Genomic DNA, 23,362 nt, shown 5'->3' with positions numbered 1-23,362 from the left:
AATTGGAAATTACCTCTTTTCCCTTTCAATTATTCTTCCACCAATTCCTCTCAATACTTTTTCTACTCAGAATTTCCATTATTTTCTGAAATTTCTTGAATCAATAAACGAGAAAAGAGAAGGAGAGAGAGCAAGAGACAAAAGAGAGATAAATTTGGAGAGGATGAAACGCGTATAAATACCTGTGTTCTAAATATCGGTCGTGACAGGCGCTTAACAAAACTGACAGCGGCTGAGTTTCCAACTGACAGGTAACTTCTTTGATCAATTCTTGAGCTGCATTTGGGCTATAGATTAGTGTAGATTGTTGGGTTGTGAACTTGTAATGTCAAATTATTTGTCGGGCTATGTAAAATGTTGGCAAGAGTTTACATTTCAGGGCAGTTCTTTGATCAACTTTGTGTAATTTTTTATTAATTTTCAATTGAGGGTTGTACGATCATGGTGCCATTTCTTTTACTTTTCAACTGGTAATTTTTTCAATCAATTGTATATTTGTATAGCGGTTCGAAATTGGTTTATCTTTTTAATTTTCAGTTTTGGTGTGGCTCTGTGTAGTCTGTATATGTGTGCTCCATTACTTTTTTTTTTCCTTTGTTTTTTTCTAATTTTGATTAGTTTATTTTTAATTGATTGTTTAGGAAAGATGAATAGTGAATCCATTGAAGATTCCCATGCTTCAAATGAAAACGTTGAAGCGGTTGGTTCCATTTTGCGCCCTAATTCCGAAGATGTGGGATGGAAATATGGGCATATTGCCAATCCCTCAAATCGTGATAAAATTAAATGTGATTTTTGTGGAAAGATTACGAGTGGAGGGATTAGTAGATTCAAGTCTCATATTGCCGGATTGAAAGGACAAGTGAAGAATTGTCCACGTGCCACCGACGAAGCTAGGCTTGATTGTAAGACTTCCATTGAAAATTATCAATCAAATAATAAAGCAAAGAAGAAACAAGAAAGTGAAGTTAGAGAGGAAGTGGATATTGCGGAGGACGAGGATGACGATGATGTTTCAATTTGGGACAGTGGAAAGAGGAAAGCTCCTAACATGGTTGGCCCTATAGATAAGTTTTCAAAGTCGATGAATCTTGATTCAAAGATGAATGCAAGACAACGAAACATCAATGAAGCAATTTCCAAAGAAAGAAAGCAAAAAGTCGATGAATAGATGGCCAGATGGGTGTACGAGTCCGGCATCGCCTTCAATGCCATGGATAATGATAGTTTCCGAAGATTTGTCGAGGCGGTCGGGCAATTTGGTCCAAGATATATACCTCCAAGTCCATATCAACTTCGAGAACCATTATTGAAAAAAGAAGTTGAATTAACTAAAGCATCACTCAAGAAACACGAAGAAGAGTGGGCTTTTACGGGGTGTTCAATCATGACGGATGCTTGGACCGATCGAAAAAGAAGAAGCATCATGAATTTGTGTGTTAATTGTAGATTTGGTTCTACTTTCATCTCTTCAAAAGAAACTTCTAGTGAAGGACATACCGGAGCTTACATTTTTGATTATGTAGACAAATGCATTGAAGATATTGGGGAAGATAAAGTAGTTCAAGTTGTAACGGACAATGCTTCCAACAATATGAATGCGGCCAAGAAGCTCTTAGAGAAACGTCCATCTTTGTTTTGCACTTCATGTGCTACTCATACGTTGAATCTCATGCTCGAAGGAATTGGAAAGCTTTCCAAATTCAAGAGTGTGATTGAAAAAGCAAAGACACTCACTATATTTCTTTATGCACACCATAGCTCACTCGCATTGATGAGGAAGTTTACTAAAAAAAGAGATATAGTGAGGCCCGGAGTTACAAGGTTTTCTACTTCGTTTCTTACCTTGCAAAGTCTGATGGAGAAGAAAGATAGTTTACGAAAAATGTTTACCGATAGCAAGTGGGAAAAATGCAAACATTCAAAAACAATTAAAGGAAAAGTGTCGTACGCCATTGTGTTAGATTTGTCGTGGTGGAATGGGGTAATGAAATGCCTGAAAGTGTTTGCTCCACTAGTCCGAGTGCTTCGGCTTGTGGATGGTGATCGAAAGCCATCTATGGCTTTCTTGTATGGGGAACTTGAAAAGGCAAAAAGAGAAATCAAGGAGGTGTTCAATAATAATGAAAGTGCTTACAAACCTATTTTGAATATTGTCGAAGAAAAGGCAAAAGGTCGACTTGATAGTTCACTTCATTTGGCCGCCTATTTTCCGAATCCTCATTATTTTTATCAAGACTCAAGCATACAACTTCAAGCATCTATCACGGATGGGTTATTTGATTGCATTGAAAGGTTTTACCCAAAAGATTTGGCAACACATCAAACTATCTTAAACAATGAATTGCCAATGTACAAGAAGAAAGAAGCATCATTTGGAAGATCCTACGCTTTGCGGTCATGCATCAACAATGATGATTTTGATCCGGGTATGGCTAATTTAATAATTTATTATTTAATTAATCAATAATTATAGTTAATAATCAATTGATTATATATTCTTTAAATAGTGGAATGGTGGTCTAATTTTGGCAATCACGCTTCCAACTTACAAAAAATGGCTGTGAGGATTCTTGCCTTGACTACTAGTTCATCCGGATGTGAAAGAAATTGGAGCACTTTTGAAGGGGTAAGTAAACTACTAATGTCATTATTCATATTTGGTAACTATTAAAATGTGACTATAAAATATTTTTTTCATTGTAGTTGCATACAAAGAAAAGGAATAGACTAGATACAACGAGGTTGAACAATTTAGTTTATGTCCAATTCAACTCAAAGATACTCAACAAAAAGAAAAAAAAATGAAGGATGATAAGACAAGAGATTCTCTTCTAGCTAATGAAGCGAGTATGGCCCAAGGATGGATAGCCGGTGGAGGTTAAGATGATGATGAAGTGGATGAAATAAGAGAACTACATGACGAAGAATTTATCTCGAATGATGAAGAAACGGATGAGGATGTTGACGAAGATGAGTTCGAATTTGAACCCGATGGTGTACAAGTGCTGGAAGGATATGGAGAAGAATTAAGAATCGGAAATCTAAGTAGTGATCCAATGAACATAGTTTATGCCTTTTGTTATTTTTGTATCTGTTTGCAAATTGCAATGCAAAAACATAATTTTGAATGCACAAAATTTGTGTAGTATTTGTATTTATTAAGAATTTTTTTGTATTATGATCTTACTATTATTAAAACTTTCTATGTGATTAATATATAATTATATATAAACCATGGGGAGAGAATCATGTTTAAATTTTTTTTATACGTTTTAAGTATTTACAAATAATATTTAGAAATATATTACACTAAATCTAAAAACCGATTTATTTCCGATATATCTCCGATAAATCACCGTCGCGCCGATTTATCGTGTGGCGGTCCCTAACCGCCTCGGACCCGATAACCGATATTTAGAACCTTGATAAATACACGGGCGAGTAGGATGGCTATGTTTTCCCATTATTGCATTTAGGCCCTCCAACTTTCTTTGTTCTTTATTACTTATCCTTTCTCAAATATATAAACTAGTACCCAAACTTAATTAAATATATATCGAGGCCCGAAATTGGAATTGTAATAAAAAAATACTGGGTGTTACAGTATTAATATTAATATTAGTATTACGATCAATAGTAGTATGAGTATTAGTATTACTATTAATATTAGATCACAATCAATAATATCATTTATATGATCCTAACGTATTTTTCCTCACACTTGATAGTGACCAAAGTTAATCTCGCGAAGTCAAAATCTTTGTGTGTCAAATCTAACCTACCAATCAAATATTCTTGTAGAACTAATTATACCAAACTAATGCAGTCCCTAATTAATCTAGCCGACCATGTTAGTCTAGCATAATTTTCTATGGCTACCTACATCATTATGTCACGAATTACTCATTACCTTACAATAGCACTCTCTGCTAACACGTCTTAATGCACTATTGCAAAGGGCTACACATAATTCAACTGTTGGGATAAGGAAAGAAAAATTCAACAAATTGATTTTTCTTTATAGCTTGAAATAATTCTTAATAAAATTAAGAATGAGGGATTTTTTGAAAAAGTTTTATCTCATCACAAGGTTTGGAATGGTCGATGTGATTCCTACATCTATGTTCGCTAAAGGCATACGGAAACGCATATTGTCCTAAGAGGAACATATGACCTAATTATATAATTAATTACATTAATTAATTATTGCGTTTTCAAAATAATTGTGGGATCTCAATTAGCATAAATCAATGAAATATTATTGAGGTACAAATAATTAAGTTGAAGTATAATCAACATTGTACATGTGTTCTATTAGTTGAAATCAATTTAAAAAATTTAAACGAATTAATTAATCCAACACCTATTAACTAAAGTAGTTGATTGTTGAATCAATCATCTAATTGGGTTTAATTGAAAATAATTTTCAAAAAATTAAAATCAATATGTTTTAAGTTAAATTTTAGAAATCTGAAATAAATTTATTTATTTATTTATTTATGTTTTAAATGATTTCATTTAATTTTCATATCACGTTTCGCTCTTTGCCTTTTCTTCTTTGTAACATTTAATTGCATTTCATGTATTACAACTCATGATTAAAAAATAAATTTTATCTTTCTTTGAATTCATTTCATTTTGTTTTACTTGAATTAAAGTTGTTAAAAATTGATAATCACTTACATAGTATTATTCTTATCATTTTAAACTGGCATACGTGCCATGCACGGGTGAAGTACAGGTAACCATGAATTAAGAAGGCCGTAAATGGTAAAAATATATGTGATTGGGCAAAAATACTTTTATAACTTCCAACAATTTAAAACCAACCAAGATATATATTATATACATTATATATAATATATTATATAAATAAATACAATAGATGTGAAAATACATGCTCGTATTTATGGTTCAATTGAAATTATTTATTAAATTAACTTACAAATGGTAAAGTGAGAAAAGTTGTAGTTATATTTTTGAATCAATCTTTTATCCCGGTTATTTCTATCATTGATCTACACTCACCAATCTGGATGTGTGTGTGTTTGTGTGTACATGAATAATAAAGATCAATTCGGTATAACATAGAATAAACCCTTGTATTCCTTAAATCAATCAATCGGATTTTAATTAAAAGGAATTATATTTAAATTAATGGATAAAATATTCATATATTTGCTATAATTAAAAGGAATTCGAAAGAACTAAATAATAATTTGTATATATACCAATTGAGAATATGTTAAATGTAGAAATTAAAACAAATGACGTGGCAATTGTAGGGAGATAAATAAATTTAATGATGACACGTTGTTTGATGATTTATTTCCACCAATGAAACGGCCACATATGATGTCACCAATTAAAATTTCCAAATGTCAAGCAATTAGGTGTGGAATTCATCTTTTGTATAGTATATAGACATGGATATAAATTAAGACTAACTGTGGGTGAATTTGAAATTTAAAGTCCGGATAACATGCCATCTTGTTGTGGGTGAATTTGAAATAGTAAAAGATTGGGGGAGAAGGTAGAAAAAAAAAAAGTCAGTAACTTGCTGAAACAAAATAAATAATTTGTGGTGATAAATTTGCAATTTGAAAGTAAGGCGAAAAATAAGAAAACGTTATGCAACAATGTTTAAAAAAAACGTGTGCAACACTGGTAAAATTCGGAGATATGGCTTGTGATTGGAAAGACTTGATTGCTCATTTCTATAATTAAGGAGAGCCAAATTAATTGTCACCTAATAATATCAAATTGCAAACATGACGTGGAAAGAATTAATAGGTGGAGGAAATAAAATGATGATATGTTTTTTGATGATTTATTTCAACCAATGGACACATGGATGAAATTGAAATCATGTCACCTTGGGTGTGCCGGCTGCATGCTCTCATTTGGTCTAAATTGCGCCGTTGTGTATGTTGCTAGATAGCTTTTGCACCAGGCCACGAGATCAAGGACTTGCGACTCCTCTTCTCCTTTGATGGCCTTATTACGTATTTCCCAGAGCTTCCATGCAAGGACCACCGCTACCAAAAAATCACAATCATTGAGGGAATCGGATATACCCAAAAACCATTGCCAATTCGATTCGAAGATCCGCCAGTGATGTTGTGGCCCCAATAAATTAGTTCATGCAACCCCTGCATCACTACATTCAAGGAGGGCGTGCATGGTTGTTTCCATGCCATTGTTTCACCTACCACAGATTGGAGAACTACTCACCTTCCTCCTATAAAGTTCGGCATTTGAGGAAAGCGAATTTCCACAGACCCGCCACAAAAAGATCCGTATTTTTGGTGGGATGGACAAACCTCAAATCTGTTTCCAACGTTGAGCGTTTTCTTCGTTATTCCCACCATCCATCACTGCATTATCCGGCACCGATGAGGATGTAATGATCGCATGATAACACGATCGTACAGAAAAATTCTCATTCGGTGTAAAGTGCCAAATCCACTTGTCGTTTGTTTGCCCACGACCAAGTGGGACTTCCAAAATTCTCTCTACATCAACCTGCCAAAACACCCCTTCTACAACGCTTAGATTCCAAGATTGAGATTGAGGGTCGATCATGTCTGCTACTTTGTCCGGGAACGCTGAGTAGTTAGGCCTTTTAGTTATCACCTTGAAGTTATTGCCATCTCGAAGCCATGGGTCTGCCCAAATCGAGGTATCGAGGTCATTTCAAATTTGTCGGCGAATACTTTTCCTTAAAAATGGTATCAACTGCCGAATGCTTCTCCAAGTGGAAGAGGGACGAAAACCGATTCCAGCATCAAACAAGTTGCCACGTGGGAAGAAACGAGCAGAAATAATTCGTGCCAAGAGAGAGTTAGGATTCGTCAGTATCCTCCACGCCTGTTTCGTAAGTAGCGCCAAATTGAAAGATCGAAGATCTCGAAATCCCATACCACCATATTCTTTCGCCGTACACATCTTCTCCCACCAGGCCCAGTGCATGGCCTTGTTCGATCCATGCCACCTTATTAAATGGCCAAATGTCAATCAATTGAATGTGGAGTTCATCTTTTATATCTTATATAGATATAGATTTTAATCTTTTATTTAATACCCTTCTCTCTTTCTCCTTTCACCAATCCTCTCCAGCTTCTCTCCTTTTTTTTTTCTTCTTTCTTTCTTATTCTCACCTTCCCATCTTAACGGAGCACCTCTTCAATAATTTGTTTATTCTCATATTTGTTATGATCGCCCATGTAAGACAAACGGATAGTTGAAGTAATTGGAGAAGAAGCGCGTTTTCATTAATAAAAACGTATTAGTAAGTTAGACTTCTTTTATTGTTTTATTCAATTTATTGTAACTAAATGACGTGGACCAATGTGCGCTCGCCAGCGCATTAGTCACGCCATCTAGGCGCCACTTCAGCATCTTCCCAAAAGGGAATGCTCGCATGTATTCTGTGCTATAAATAGCACAATATCTCAAACACTTAGCAGGCATGAATATTCATTTTCTCAGTTTAAAAATCCATTTTGTTTTAGTGTGCATGTTTATCTGTTCACGGCGCACAAGCACTCCTCACTGAATCTAGGTCATCAAGGTTGTTCAATACGGTTATCGGTGTAGGTTTCTGGTGACGACGGAGCTGGAGGAGCGAGATCGGCGCTGGAGCTAACAATATTCAAAAGGTTTTCCTCCTTCCGTCCTTATTTTTCTTCAATTTCACATCATTCATCCTTTTTCTTTCTTAAGATCCGCCTTCAATAACCCACCGGCCACCACAGATCTCCGCCACCCACCGCCAATCCGATCAGATCTGACCACCTGCAGTCTTCGCCGACCAAATCCTACCACCCTCCGTCTAGTTTCGCCCACGACATCTTATTTCGAGTTAAAACCCGGTTCTTCCCCCGGTTTCTGGTTTCTCTGATTTTTGCCGGTTGAACCAGAGTTTTGTACTCTCTCTGACTCCGGTTTTCCACTTTCCCGGGTTTTGACGATGAACCAGACCGTCTTTCTACCGGGTCGCGGTTGAACCGGTCGGACCGGCTGGTTCGGTCCGATCCCGACAACCTTGGACATGTCTTAACATTAGCACATTAGCATTAGCAATAGCATTATCATTAATATCCGTATCCCCTTTTCATTCATACACGTATTCATAGACATATTTTATTTTACATCCTATACGTGTTTTAGTTCGTTGTTTTTTTACATTAATACATTTTTATATTAGAATTAATCATGTGCATCGTACGGGTGAGGTACTAATTTATGCTATTTTTGGGTTATGGTTTTTCTTTTGTCTCAAGTCTATGTTTACTATTGATTGGTAGGGTTTTGGACGAGGACAAAAAAAATGCACGTACGACGGCAATTCTTGATTTCTCCAGCAGTAGGTTTTCTCAATACTTTGATTACTTATATTGTTTTCTCAAATCATTTCTCATAGTTAGATTTAAATTGACGAAGTTTATTAGAAGATAATATCTGTCTTCATCAGTATTCATCGAGCAAAATTGCATTTATGCACTTATTCATAAGATTTTGTAAACAATGCTTCTGATTTATTGGAAAATCTTGTTTCGGATAATATGAGATTTCATCATGTTTGGCTGCTCGATATATATATATATATATTAGGATTTTAATTACTATGAGAATGTATGGATATATGATTTGTGCTTATCAGCAATCTTAACAATTTCTGTAAATTCTGAATGCTAGGGGGTGACGAGAAAAGCGAAGATGGTTCTTCTAATAAGTCTTTTGATTGAACTGATAAAAATTTCCAAATAAAATATACCTTTTAATTTATTTATTTTTCTTTGTATGTTAATTTAGTTTTTGTTTCACCAAATCACAATACGTTGTTGTTTTAGTTAGGGGTGGCAATTTCTCAACTTGGACCGGATCCAATCCAGATCCATGTGGATCGGATTCAAAAGGATCCGGATCCAATATCAACCTATATGAATAGATTTAATGTGGATCGAATTTAGACCGATCCGGATTGGATCCAAATGGATCCATTTCATTTTTAATTCAACTTATGAGGTTGAATATCTCAACTTTTAGGATTTAATATCTCAATTTATGTAGTTTAATATCTCAATTTTTAGGATTTAATATCTCAATTTATGTGGTTTAATAATTAATATATAAACTTTCAAACTCACACAATTCACACACATTTTGCATACACACTCTCACACACATACACAACTGTTTAACACACACAACCCGTTTTACACACACACACACACTCTGTTGCGCACACATACACTGTTTTAGACACACACACACACACTGATTTACACACACACACACACACTCTGTTTTACATATACACACACACTGTTTCACACACACTGTTTTACGCACACACACACACACACTCACATACACACATTGTTTTACACACACACACACACACACTCACATGCACACACATGCACACACAGCTTCTACACACACTCACATACACACACTGTTTACACACACACACACTCTGTTTTACACACACACACACTGTTTTACACACACACACACACACACACACACTCTGTTTTACGCACACACACACACTCAATGTTTTACACACACACACACACACTGTTTTACACACACACACTCTGTTTTACACACACACACACACACTGTTTTACACACACACACACACACACACTCTGTTTTACACACACACACACACAATGTTTTACACACACACACACACACTGGTTTACACACACACACACACGCATACACACACAATTTCTACACACACACACACACACACTATTTTACGCACACACACACACACACTCATACACACACACACACACACACACTATTTTACGCACACACACACACACACACACACACACACACACACTATTTTACGCACACACACACACACACGCATACACACACACACACTGTGTTACACACACACTGTGTTCAGGGCCGGTTCTGAGGGGAGGCGAAGTAGGCGGGTCGCCTAGGGCCCCCGGATTTTTTCAAAAATTTAGGGCCCCCGAATTTTTTTATACCCTTTATATATGAACATTTATTGAAAAAAAATATATTATATATATAATTATTGAGAATTTTAATTCATAAATAGCTATGTATCAACGATTCTTACTTGTTTCTAGAATTCCTCTAATCATGAGGGGCCCCTAATTATTAAATTTGTAATGTATTAGTTATTTAGTTTTATATATATTCACTTGTTTTAGTGCAATTTCATGCAAATTATTCTTAAAAAAATCGGGGGCGCTGCCCCCGAACCCCCGTAAACTTTAACCCTACTATATCACAAATTTTTAGCCTTGCCATTGGCTATGTACCTTACAAAATTGAGTTAAAATAGAGTTTATCACCTTTTAGAAAAAAATAAGTTTTATTGTAGATTGTAGAAGGGGCCCCATTTTTTATCCGTCTTCAAATCTCGCCTAGGGCCCCCAAAATCTCAGGAACGACCCTGACTGTGTTACACACACACACACACTATTTTACGCACACACACACACACACACTCATATACACTTTTAATTAAAATAATATTTTGACTTTTTTTTGTGAGAAAATTGTTTTGGTATTTTATTGGGTTTTGATTGGATCCAATATGATCCACTTTATTTTGTGGTTAAACTTTTAATGGATTCAAAGTGGATCCACATGGATCCAGTTTTAAAAAAATATCAACTGGATCGGATCCGATTTATTTCAACTAAACTTAATATAAACCGGATCCTTATGAACCGAACCGGATCTAATCGGATCCATGGAACCGGATCCAAATTGCCACCCCTAGTTTTAGTATCCTGAAAAGAATGGAGATATGGAAGAAATGGAGCCGGATACGGCGCGGCTTGTGGTCGGGTCTTTTGATGCGTGCGTTTTCTTCTACCCTTGTTTATATCTACTTATTTTTACTTTTTCCTTTTTCTTTAATTACGATTGTAGTTTTCTTTCAAATTCTGCAGGACTCGTTTCGACGCTAATCTTCTACTTGATACCAATGTGAGTTTGGAGTTTCTCGATGCCGGTTGAAAATATTACAGTCTTTAATGTTTTAGCATAGTGTAACTATATAACTAATCTTATTTTTCTTTATTAGTGTAATATGTTATGTTCATTAATACTCAATAGGAAAATCTTCATACGGGCAATGAAGAAAGGATCTATAAGGGAATTTTCTATAACTCCCTATACGATGAGATTCTTCAACTGTTGGTGTTTCATGTGGTGCGTATTTTCTTAATTTATTTATTTATTAGTATCAATGTAAATAATTACATATAATTATGTCATGTGTAGTGTGTATTGTTTTTTTTAAAATAGGTATGCCATGTTTTTCGCACCTGACGACATGAATTACACGAGTAAGATAAATGTCATGGCCTCATTGCGTGGCATCGTTTATCCGTCTACGTCGCATCTGTCCGAGCCATCATTTGTTAACACCAAAGGACGACCAAAGAATAACTCGACAAAGAGAGACCCTTCCGGATGGCAGTATCATATTGATGAGGACACAATTAAGTCGTCTTGTGGTTCCAAGGGTCGCCAAACCTCATATGGTGCAAAGATTCCTAAAGCAAAGGTTGAGAGAAGCACTGATGGAATGCCTCAATCGAAGATGAAAGGTCGTGGTTCTCGTATTCCCACACAAGAATATGCTGCCCCTACAATACCTACACATGAAGGAATCGACTTTTATTCTTTTGTGCCCAGATTTATGGTCCGTCTTATTTAAGATTATGTTAACGTGATGGCGGATGGCAAATGTGGGTACCGGTGCGTTGCTCAAGCCGTGTACGGGGATCAAGAAAGATGGCCGCAAGTGAGAGGGGAGTTGCTTATTGAGTTATACGAGCATGCTAATGTGTACACGACGATGTTTGGCAGTACCGGATACGTTGAGGTCATACGCAAGTGTGACTGGATCTCAGGGCCTTGTCCACAAGCTTATTGGATGGACATGAATGAAATAGGATTGGCCATTGCTACCAGCTATAGTGCATTAGTGGTACTTTTGACTCAAGTAGGGAGTATGACTTACCTTCCTATGTTTGGCAGTGGTCACTTATCATGTATGATTGTTGTGACATTGCACAACAATCATTTCATGTTTGTTAATTTGGTCACGAATAGTCCTCTACCACCAATCCATCCGGCATGGGTACACCATAGAGCTAAAAACTTGAGGCACTTACTCAAAATGTACAAACCCCGACTACTCCTGTACGAACGATTAAAGTCTGGTCCGTAGTTCAATTTGTAGTTGTATTTGAATTCTAGTTCAATTTGTATTTGTATTTGAATTTTAGATCAATTTGTAGTTGTATCTGAAATCTAGTTGAATTTGTATTTGTATTTGAAATTTAGATCAATTTCTAGTTGTATTTGAATTCTAGTTCAATTTGCATTTGTATTTGAATTTTTAGGTCAATTTTGTATTTGAAATTTAGATCAATTTGTAGTTGTATTTGAATTCTAGTTCAATTTGTATTTGTATTTGAATTTTTAGGTCAATTTGAGTGTTCGAAATAAATTGGTTGATTAAAAATCTACGAAATATTTCGTGGAAAAATCTACGAAATATGATCTACATTTCGTGGAAAACTCCACGAAATATGATGTGCAATTTCGTGTATTATTACACGAAATACACGATTTTTTTTAATCTAACATTTTCGTCATTCGTGTTCTATAACAATAAACACTTATATTTCGTGTAAAAATACACGAAATTATTGAGTGGATTTCGTGTAATAATACACGAAATAGCGGGCCAATTTGTTTTTTTTTTAGGAAAGTTACAAATGAAATAAATCGCACTGCAAGGCGGTAAAAATTGCACTATGAATAGCATTTCAGTAAATAAAGGAAACATTCATGAATATGACAAAATTACCCCCATCCATTCATACCCAATTCTTAATTGTAACCCCAATTTAATCAATTTTGACCACAAAAAAATCCATTTTTGACCTTTTCTTTTCAAAAACTTGTTTTTTTTCAAAAAACAATTTTTGCCGCCAGATTCCAGCGTTGACTTTTCGATTTTTTTTTCTTTCTTAGTCTGTTTTTTCGGCCACCAGATTCCGGCGTTGACTTTTTTTAGTGTTTTTTTTTCTTTTTTTTTTATGTCCGCCACTAAACGTTGACTGTAATTGCGTTGTCACTGACAGTAAATTAACGTAATTATAATGTCAATGAAAGTACATTAACGTAATTGTACTGCCGTTGACAATACATTTATGTAATTGTTCTGTCGTTAACGTAATATAATAATAATAATAATAATAATAATAATAATAATAATAATTATTATTATTATTATTATTATTATTATTATTATTATTATTATTATTATTATTATTATTATTATTATTATTATTATTATTATTATTATTATTATTATTATTATTATTATTATTATTATTATTATTATTATTATTATTATTATTATTATTATTATTATTATTATTATTATTATTATTATTATTATTATTATTATTATTATTATTATTATTATTATTATTATTATTATTATTATCATTATTATCATTATTATTATTATTATTATTATTATTATTATTATTATTATTATTATTATTATTATTATTATTATTATTATTATTATTATTATTATTATTATTATTATTATTATTATTATTATTATTATTATTATTATTATTATTATTATTATTATTATTATTATTATTATTATTATTATTATTATTATTTAATTTTGTTTGATTTGTTGATAAGTCAACGTAATTATATTATTGTCGTTGACAGTAAAATAACTGTAAACACAATAATATTACTATCAACCACATCATTATTATTATTTTTTTTGGTTTTTTGTTTTCTTTGTGTTATTCACGGAGTAACGTAATAATATTACTGTCTATTATTGTAATATTACTGTACACACAATAATATTACTGTTGTTATAGTAATATTGTTGTCAACCACATCAATATTATTTTTTTGTTTGGATTTTTTTGTTTGTTTGAGTTATTCACTGAGTAACGTCATAATATTATTGTTTACTGTTGTAATATTACTGTGGTTGACGGTAATATTACTATTGTTATAGTAATATTTACTATCACTCAGAGTAATATTAACTCTTTTGGCTTTTTATTGTGTTTACATTTGTTGAACGGTCAACATAGCAATATTACTCTATTACACAATAATAATGAGTTTTGTTGTGTTAATATTAGTGTGCTAGAGATTAAAATAGCAATATTACTGTGTTAAACTATAGTATAGTTAATTTTACTGTGTTTAACAGTAATATAGTTAATATTACTGTCAATCACAACAATATTGTTGTTTAAACTAAAAAAACAAAAGATGTTACAGAAAGAAAGAAAGAAAAAAAAATCGAAAAAGTCAACGTCAGTGATGGACGAAATTGTCCATAAAAATATGTTTTGGGTCAAAATTGAATAATTTGTGAAATTTGGGGTCAAATTGAGGTTAAATTAAATTAAAAGATGAAAATGGAGCATATTAAAGTATGTGGGGTTATTTTAGTCTTTTAAAAAAATCTGGACCATGTGTGGACTTTTTTGTAAAAGAGTTTATTGTCTGGATCTCTTTATGAATAAGTACTCATTGATGGACTTATTTGTAAAGACCCTTCTTGGAAACTCTAAATAATTTTTTTTAATTTAATTTTATAATTAATTTAATTTTAATTTAGTTAAATTAAATTTAAAATCTTCCCGTATTATAATTGTATGATTGGTGGTGTTACAGAAATTTTGTATTTTAATTCATAAGCATGGATTTATATTAACAAAATATTGCAGAATAAATTATTTATGATACATTTTACATGAATATGACCAGAGAATGTGTTTTTTTTACTAATTTAATATTATATATTAATCTTATCTGTTAAAAAAGAAAGATAAATGTTTGAATTTACAATATTGCGAAAATTAAAACTATTTTTTTATGCCATGTGTAGAGTAATGTACTCCCCACTATTTACCATATCGGAAATTATATTACATGAATTTCATGTTAGTATTTAACCAGTTATTTTTTTCTTCACTAAATCTAGTGACAATAAATTTTACGATTGATTTAGCTTTTTAAATTATATACTAATTAAAATACAAACTTTATCATGATTAATCTAATAAATTGAAGAACATAAATTAAGTTTAATCAATTGATAAAAAAACCGAATTGATTTTATATATTTCAAAAATGTAAATATGTTATTCTAAATTGTTGGTATAACAGTAATGGGAAAGCGATACGAGGTTTTTCTAATTTCTATGGAAAAGGGTCGCTTATATTTGCAGAAGCTCAAGCTATTAGTGATGGTCTAACACTTTGCTGGGAGATGGGTTTCGAGCAAATCACTCTTGAATCGGATTCCAAGCTTGTTGTTGATATGATATATAATAAAGTCTCGATTGCATGGGAGATTCAATACCTTATCACTCGAATTCATCACCTCCTCAAAGATACATGGATGGGTCGGCACATTTATAGAGAGGCGAATGCTGTTGCTGATGAATTAGCTAAGATGGCATATGAGCACAAAGAGAGAAGATCATACTCAGTAGCTGATTTTCCTCGTCAAATTCAATCCTCCTTAATTTTAGATCGGGCTGGAGTGCCTCGCTTTCGTAAAGGTTCGAGGATCCCTTGCTGTCAATGAGCTGGTGGTTAGGAAACTTTGGGTTTTCTGATAATTACAGCATCGCCCTTTTTTGGGGTCCTATGCTAATATTGAATTTTTCCTGGTGGGCTAAGTTTTTTAGGTTATTTCATAATTACCCCCACCTGGGGGCTGTTTTGCAATTACGGAACCCGCTGCATGGAGTTAGGTGGAGAAACAAGCCGAGTTTACTTAATTGTGGTTCAACCCCTAGGGGCCCTTTTGGAATTATCGAAGCTTTTGCTGCCTTAGCTCTAGAAGATTTAGTTTATTTTCTTTTTTACCACATTTTGTGGGTGCACTGTAATAGGCTCGATAGGGTCGTCTCTGATTTTTTATTACCATTGTAGGGGTACTCTTTTTCCTTGTGTTAGGCCCACAAGGTTTTAACGAGGCCCCCAAACGCTTTATCATAATGGAATAATAAAATCTTTTTGGCCAAAAAAAAAAAAAAAATAATAAAAAAAAAATAAATTGTTGGTATAAAATTCGTTTATTCACTTTATTTAATACCAAACATTAAGAATATCAATTCTTTTGTTTAAAATTGATATGCCTAATTGGGCCAACCCAATAAGCCTACAATTCCTTTACCTATTGAGCCACGGGTCCGATATTGAAGAGCACTACTACCGAGGCCCAATCACCTTCAAATAAGGCTTTGGCCCGACAACCTTAACTAATTAAACTTCAGCCCAATCAATGAGGTATAAATAACGGTTTGAACTCATTACTTAAGGTACGTCCGATTATTTGAGCTATACTTCAACATGTATTCTCTGGACTATATCTACTATCCGCACGTCTGACTTGAGCGTCGGAGGGGTTTTCGCCGGATCAACCCGGCCTAGTTCACGTGTTCTGTGATAGCAGGTATCTCAAGGTCATCAAGCACATGAGCCAGTGATCCACTCTGCTCTTCTAGCTCATCCTACTACAACTATCCAAGGTGATCTATCCCTTTACTGTTCCAATCGCGCGGTTCCCTATATCGCGCGTCACTCCGCATCCAATTGCGCGTAGATTTCACCGTGTTCAATCAAATTGCGTGCCGATTTCACCTCGCTTCACCAAATTGCGCGCGAATTTCAATACACTCCACCAAATCGCGCGCGCTCTCTAATGCGCCTCACCAAATCGCTCGTGCTCTCCAATAGATAAATAAAAATTATTATTTATCCACGCCAACGCCAACAGTTGACGGAACACTACCACACCGATCTAGCTAGTCTCGACACGACTCGGTATTCTTTTCGATTTCTCTCCCACATCGAATCGAGAGTGGGGGGCTTGCGAGACAACTCCCATGAGGAGACAACCTGCTCGAAACTACGAACCCGCAGCGAGACAACTCCCACGAGAAGACAACTCGCTCGGTCCTACGAACCCATTGTGAGACAACTCCCACGAGGAGCCAACTCACTCGATACTACAATCCGCAGCGAGACAACTCCCACGAGGAGCCAACTCGCTCGGAACTAACACGTTGCAAGGCAACTCCCACGAGGAGCCAACTCGCTCGATACTACAATCCACAGCGAGACAACTCCCACGAGGAGCCAACTCGCTCGGAACTACGAACACGTTGCAAGGCAACTCCCACGAGGAGCCAACTCGCTCGGAACTACAACCCGTAGCGAGACAACTCCCGCGAGGAGATAACTCGCTCGGTCCTATAACCCCTTGCGAGGCAACTCCCACGATGAGCCAACTCCCTCGGGTCTACAAAACCACAGCGAGATAACTCCCACGAGGAGACCACTCGCTCAGTCTTATAACCCATTGTGAGGCAACTCCCATGAGGAGCCAACTCGCTCGGTACTACAACCCGCAGCGAGACAACTCCCACGAGGAGCCAACTCGCTCGGTACTACGAACCCGCAGCGAGGCAACTCCCACGAGGAGCCTACTCGCTCGGCACTACAAATCCGTTGCAAGACAACTCCCACGTGCAGCCACCTCGCTCGATAATAAGACTTGCTGCGAGACAACTCCCACGAGGAGACAACTCGCTCAGAGCGACCTCAATCCGCACGCTCCTCAGTCGCGCGTCATCCAATGCTCCTACAACTTCGCTGCAAGACAACTCTCTCAAGGAAACAACTCGCTCGCAATTCACTACACAATCGCAAGCTCAAGTTAGCACGATTACAACCTTAGAAACACTTAGAGATATTATGGGAATCTATATAGCCTGGCCAGCTTGATTACTCAAATTTCTCTACTTATTTTCGACGGGTCCTTCATTAAAACGTGGCCACGGTCCAAACATACTTACAACCTACGAGGTCTAATAAGGGGCACGATCCCCAAAAAAAATCTTGAGAGCTTGATCCCCTCCTCAAGTACATCACGCACAAGGCTATATGTAAACACATACGAGCAACGCGTCGAAACATTGACAATGTCAATAAATAACAACTCCCACGAGGAGATTACTTGATCCGTGCTACTACATTATCGCGCGACAACTCCCACGAGGAGATAATTCGCTACTACATCGTCGCGGGACAACACCGACGACTCAACTAACTTACATCGCGACAACTTGGTCGCGCTACGCGCCAACGCGCCTTCACGCCCCTCCGACACACGGTCCAATGCGTTTTCGCACACCATCAGGCCATATGCCAAAGAGAGACCACTACAATTTTTACTCTCGACACGACCGAGAACCCATTTCGACATGGCCCCCACACCGACTCGAGAGTGGGGGGCTTAATGATATGCCTAATTGGGCCAACCCAATAAGCCTACAATTTCTTTACCTACTAGGCCACGGGCCCGATATTGAAGAGCACTACTACCGAGGCCCAATCACCTTTAAATCAGGCTTTGGCCCGACAATCTCAACTAATTAAACTTCAGCCCAATCAATGAGGTATAAATAACGGTTTGAACTCATTACTTAAGGTACGTCCAATTATCTGAGCTATACTTCAACATGTATTCCCTGGACTATTTCTACTATCCGTACATCTGACTTGAGCGTCGGAGGGGTTTCCGCCAGATCAACCCCCGGCCTAGTTCCCGTGTTCTGTGATTGCAGGTATCTCAAGGTCATCAAGCTCGTGAGCCAGTGATCCACTCTGCTCTTCTAGCTCATCCTACTTCAACTATCCAAGGTGATCTATCCCTAGCATCATAAAAAATGTATAATGATCGTATATACTATATATTTTATATATTTAGAATATCAATTAATTTTTATTTTTTCCATTATTTTATTTATATAATCATTTTATAGTGATCTTCTTAATGTTTAGCATATGTTTTCAATGATTTCACATAATCTTCATACCGCGTTTTGTGCGCTTCATGTATTCTTCTTTGTAATATTTAATTGAATTTCATAAACAGATAATTCTTTTTTATTTACTTCCATTTTGTTTTACTTGAATTGGTGTTGTTATAAAGAGATTATCGTTTAAATATTAATATTTTTCTCATTTTTTAAATTACATCTGTGGAACGCACGGATGAAATACTAGTGTATATTAATACATATGAGTGTGTCAAAGTATCAATGCATATCAATACATATTACTGCGGGGCATTTTCCATATTTGTGCCATTATTATATAGGGGTTTACAAATAAGCCCATTAATGAGTACTTACTCATAAAGAGATCCAGACAAAACACTCATTTACCAATAAGTCCACACATGGTCCAGATTTTTGTAAAGGACTAAAATAACCCCTCATACTTTAATATGCTCCAATTTCATCATTAACTTAATTTAACTTCAATTTGACCCCAAATTTCACAAATTATTCAATTTTGACCCAAAACCTTTTTTTTCAAAAAACAATTTTCCCGCCGGACTCCGGGGTTGATTTTTATTATTTTTTCTTTCTTCTTTCGGATTTTTTCGCCGTATTTCGGCGTTGACTTTTTTGAATTTTTGTTTTCTTCTTTTCTTTCTTTCTGTAAATTTTTTTTCCGTTTAAACAACAATATTGCTGTGATTGACAGTAATATTAACTATATTACTGTTAAACACAGTAAAATTAACTAAACTATAGTCTAACGCAGTAATACTAACATAACAAAACTCATTATTATTTTTTAATAAAGTAATATTACTATGTTGACCGTTCAACAAATGTAAACATAATAACAAGCTAAAAGAATTAATATTACTAGTGAGTGACAATAATATTGTTATAACAACAGTAATATTACCGTCAACCACAGTATATTACAATAATAGACAATAATATTATTACGTTACTACGTGAATAACTCAAACAAACAAAAAATTCCAAACAAAATAATAATATAGATGTGGTTGACAACAATATTACTATAACAACAGTAATATTACCGTCAACCACAGTAAGATTATTGTGTTTACAGTAATATTACAATAACAGACAGTAATATTATTACGTTACTCCGTGAATAACTCAAACAAAACAAAAAAACGCAAAAAAATAATAATGTTGATGTTGTTGACAGTAATATTATTGTGTTTACAGTTATTTTACTGTCAACGACAGTAATATAATTACGTTGACTTGTCAACAAATAAAACAAAATAAAAAAAATAACAAAAAATAAAATATAATATTACGGTAATTTACTGTCAACGGCAGAACAATTACATAAATGCATTGTCAACGACAATACAATTACGTTAATTAAATGTTATTGACAGTATAATTACCTTAATTTACTGTCATTGACAGTATAGTTACCTTAATTTACTGTCAGTGACAGCACAATTACGGTCAACGTTTAGGGGCGGACGTAAAAAAAAACAAGAAAAAAAAAACTTAAAAAAACACTAAAAAAAGTCAACGTCGGAGACCGCCGGTCAACGCCGGAAACCGGCGAAAAAATACGGAAGAAAAGAAAAGAAAAAAGCAAAAGAAAAAAAAATTGAAAAGGCAACGCCAGAATCCGGCGGCAAATTTGTTTTTTTTTTTTTTTTATAAAAGTTTTGGGTCAAAATTGAATAATTTATGAAATTTAGGGTAAAATTGAGATTAAATTAAGTTAATGATGAAATTGGAGCATATTAAAGTATGCTCTTAAAAAAGTTAAAATTGAATTTTTGTGGTCAAAATTGGATTTTGTGGACAAAATTGATTAAATTGGGGTTACAATTAAGAATTGGGTATAAATGGTTGAGGGTAATATTGGGATATACATGAATGTTTCCTTTTATTTATAATAAATATTAAATGGATGGGCTTATTGGTGAAAGGTATATAGCCCCTAAACCTAGAATAATAAAGATGCTTGGTTGGGGACTTATGCATAAAAACCCCTATTATATTATATATATTAATATTTGTGTGATTATTAAGGTTTTTTGGCACTTTGCACCCTTGAATTGCACCATGTTGGCACTTTGCACCCTTAAATTTCAAAATTGGCAGATTGCACCCTTTAAACGTAAATTGTGTGGCACTTTGCACCCCAAATCACTTTTGACTTAGAAAAATTATCTGCAATTTGTTGAAAACCTGAAAGATAGGCAAATTCGCATTTCTCTAATTATCTATCCTCTTTCCCAAATTCGTAATCATCGTTCCACCATTTTTATATTTGTTCTTATTAATCAAAAAATCCTAAATTCTTCTTAGTCGTTTCTATTTGCCATAATATGTAAATTCTGAACTAAAACTCAAGAATGGTCGGAATATATAGACAAGAGTCCGATAACACACCTTCAGAAAATCAAGTTTTATTCCATGGTAACGCTATTTCTTTAAAATAATTTTGCAGATCCAAACTATTCAATGGGAGCGCAATAATCTTCCCATCATGAAACTAATACGCACCACCTGTCTACCACCAAATAAACTTCCCAGTAGCCTTATTTTGTCATTTGACTATTCAAAAAAAATATTTTGAGTGCTCGGCCTAAAATTTCCAGTTGCATTGTTTTTCATACTCAAAAGAAAAAAAAAAGTGATTTACTATTATTGTTTAGTGTGTTATACCGATTTTACCATTGAAAGAAATGGCTAAAAATATTTGAGGATTTTTTTATGGAAGGGACGAAAGATAAAAATGGTGGAACGGTGATTAAGAATTTAGGGAAGATGATATATAATAAGAAAATTATGAATTTTCCCATCTTCCAGGTTTCCAGCAAGTTGCGGGTAAGTTTTCTAAGCCAAAACTGATTTGGGGTGCAAAGTGCCAAGCAATTTATGTTTAAAAGGTGCAATATGCCAATTTTGCAATTTAAGGGTGCAAAGTGACAAAAGGGTGTAATTTAAGGGTGCAAAGTGCCAAAAACCCAATTATTAATATTTGTTTTTCAGTTAATATACTACGCTAAAGATTCTAAGACCTGCCCTAGTTTATTAAATTTCCATGTTTCGTACTTGGAGAGCGATAATATAGATTGACATTATTTGTTTAAATTTGTTGATATAGAATTTAAAGTTGTAGTTGATCACACCATAACCAATGACTGAGCACAAAGAAACTTTCACAACTGCATAAACCAATTACTATGAAAAAAAAAACACGAAGACAATAAAACAATTACAACGATGAAAAATACGGTAAATTGAGAGTAAAGTCATAGAAATATCGGAAATCACAATGACCGAGCTAGTCCATCTATAAGACCGAGAACCCCTTGGTCTCGTCGGTATAGTAATTAGTAACCCACGGGCTCAACATCGTTCACTCCCTCATACGGCACAATAGCGTATTCATCGTTCCGAGCCCCCACCATTCGGAACCATTGCATATGCATTGTTTACTGGGGCAAACTCGACTGGCCAATTTCTCCATCCGAATCAACACCCGGTCCAGTTCCTTCGTCAATTGTGATTGGGTCCTCTTTTACGAACCCTTGTTTATCACTAAACTCTATCATGTCCCTGCTTCTTTCTCCACAAAAACCAACTCACAAGTGTCGTAGTAGGGAAACCCGTTAGCAACGAAGTAGTTGTGCAATGCATGTTCCGTTTTTTTTCTAATTGTGAAAGGGAAAAGTATAAGGTGACACACAATTAAATGATTTGCATATTCAGAGAATAAGACAACAAAAAATTTACCAAATTTCATGCAATAAAAAAAAAGTTTACATACTTTGTTCTTTGGACCGACAAAAAATCTTGAAGGTAATCTTGAGCACGTATCTTACCCCTCATACTATACGATAAACCGACAATATTATTAACCCGACGACGACGTAGAAGCAAATGGATGAGCCTACTAAGCATTGTTAGCAGTACTTGTATTTGTTCGATTAATTCATACACCGCGAAAACTATTACTTGTTTTTCACTCGTGTTTACCGTTAACAGTTGTGATTCTATTTAGTAAACAACATAAAAAATGTCACGATTATAATTATAGTAATATATTGATTCCCTGTATAAACAATATATACCACCTATATCTATATATAATATAAAAAGAGGATCTATGCCCTCAATGATTGACATGTGGTAAATGATGATGTCATTATCAAAATTGCTTAGTTGGAGTTCAATTCATGAGGTGGATTCTTCAATTGGTGAGTTGTCAATTTTATTTTGGTACGTATTTAAGTTATTTCCTATTTAACATTTATACACTTATTTAAACAATTACCACGTGTATATATATTATTTCTAAAATTAGTATTTTATAAATTCGAAATAAAAAAATCTTATTTACATTTTCAGTATTTCAAAATATATTTACTGGTAGTCTTTTC

The 23,362-nt window shown here is 34.5% G+C and overlaps 1 pseudogene across 1 annotated transcript; it reads left to right on the top strand.

Moving 5' to 3' along the window:
• The first annotated feature begins 208 nt into the window (after positions 1-208).
• Positions 209-3,157, top strand: LOC148771657 (uncharacterized; annotated as a pseudogene). The gene is made up of 4 exons (XR_016030269.1): positions 209-251; positions 642-2,429; positions 2,511-2,629; positions 2,707-3,157. The product of XR_016030269.1 is annotated as an uncharacterized LOC148771657 (transcript).
• Positions 3,158-23,362: the final 20,205 nt, after the last annotated feature.

This window comes from Erythranthe guttata, chromosome 3, assembly GCF_056151865.1.
Source record: "Erythranthe guttata isolate IM_541 chromosome 3, IM_541, whole genome shotgun sequence".
NCBI lineage: Eukaryota > Viridiplantae > Streptophyta > Magnoliopsida > Lamiales > Phrymaceae > Erythranthe > Erythranthe guttata.
Note: the sequence above shows the minus strand (reverse complement) of the source record. Positions and strands in the feature narration are given on the sequence as shown.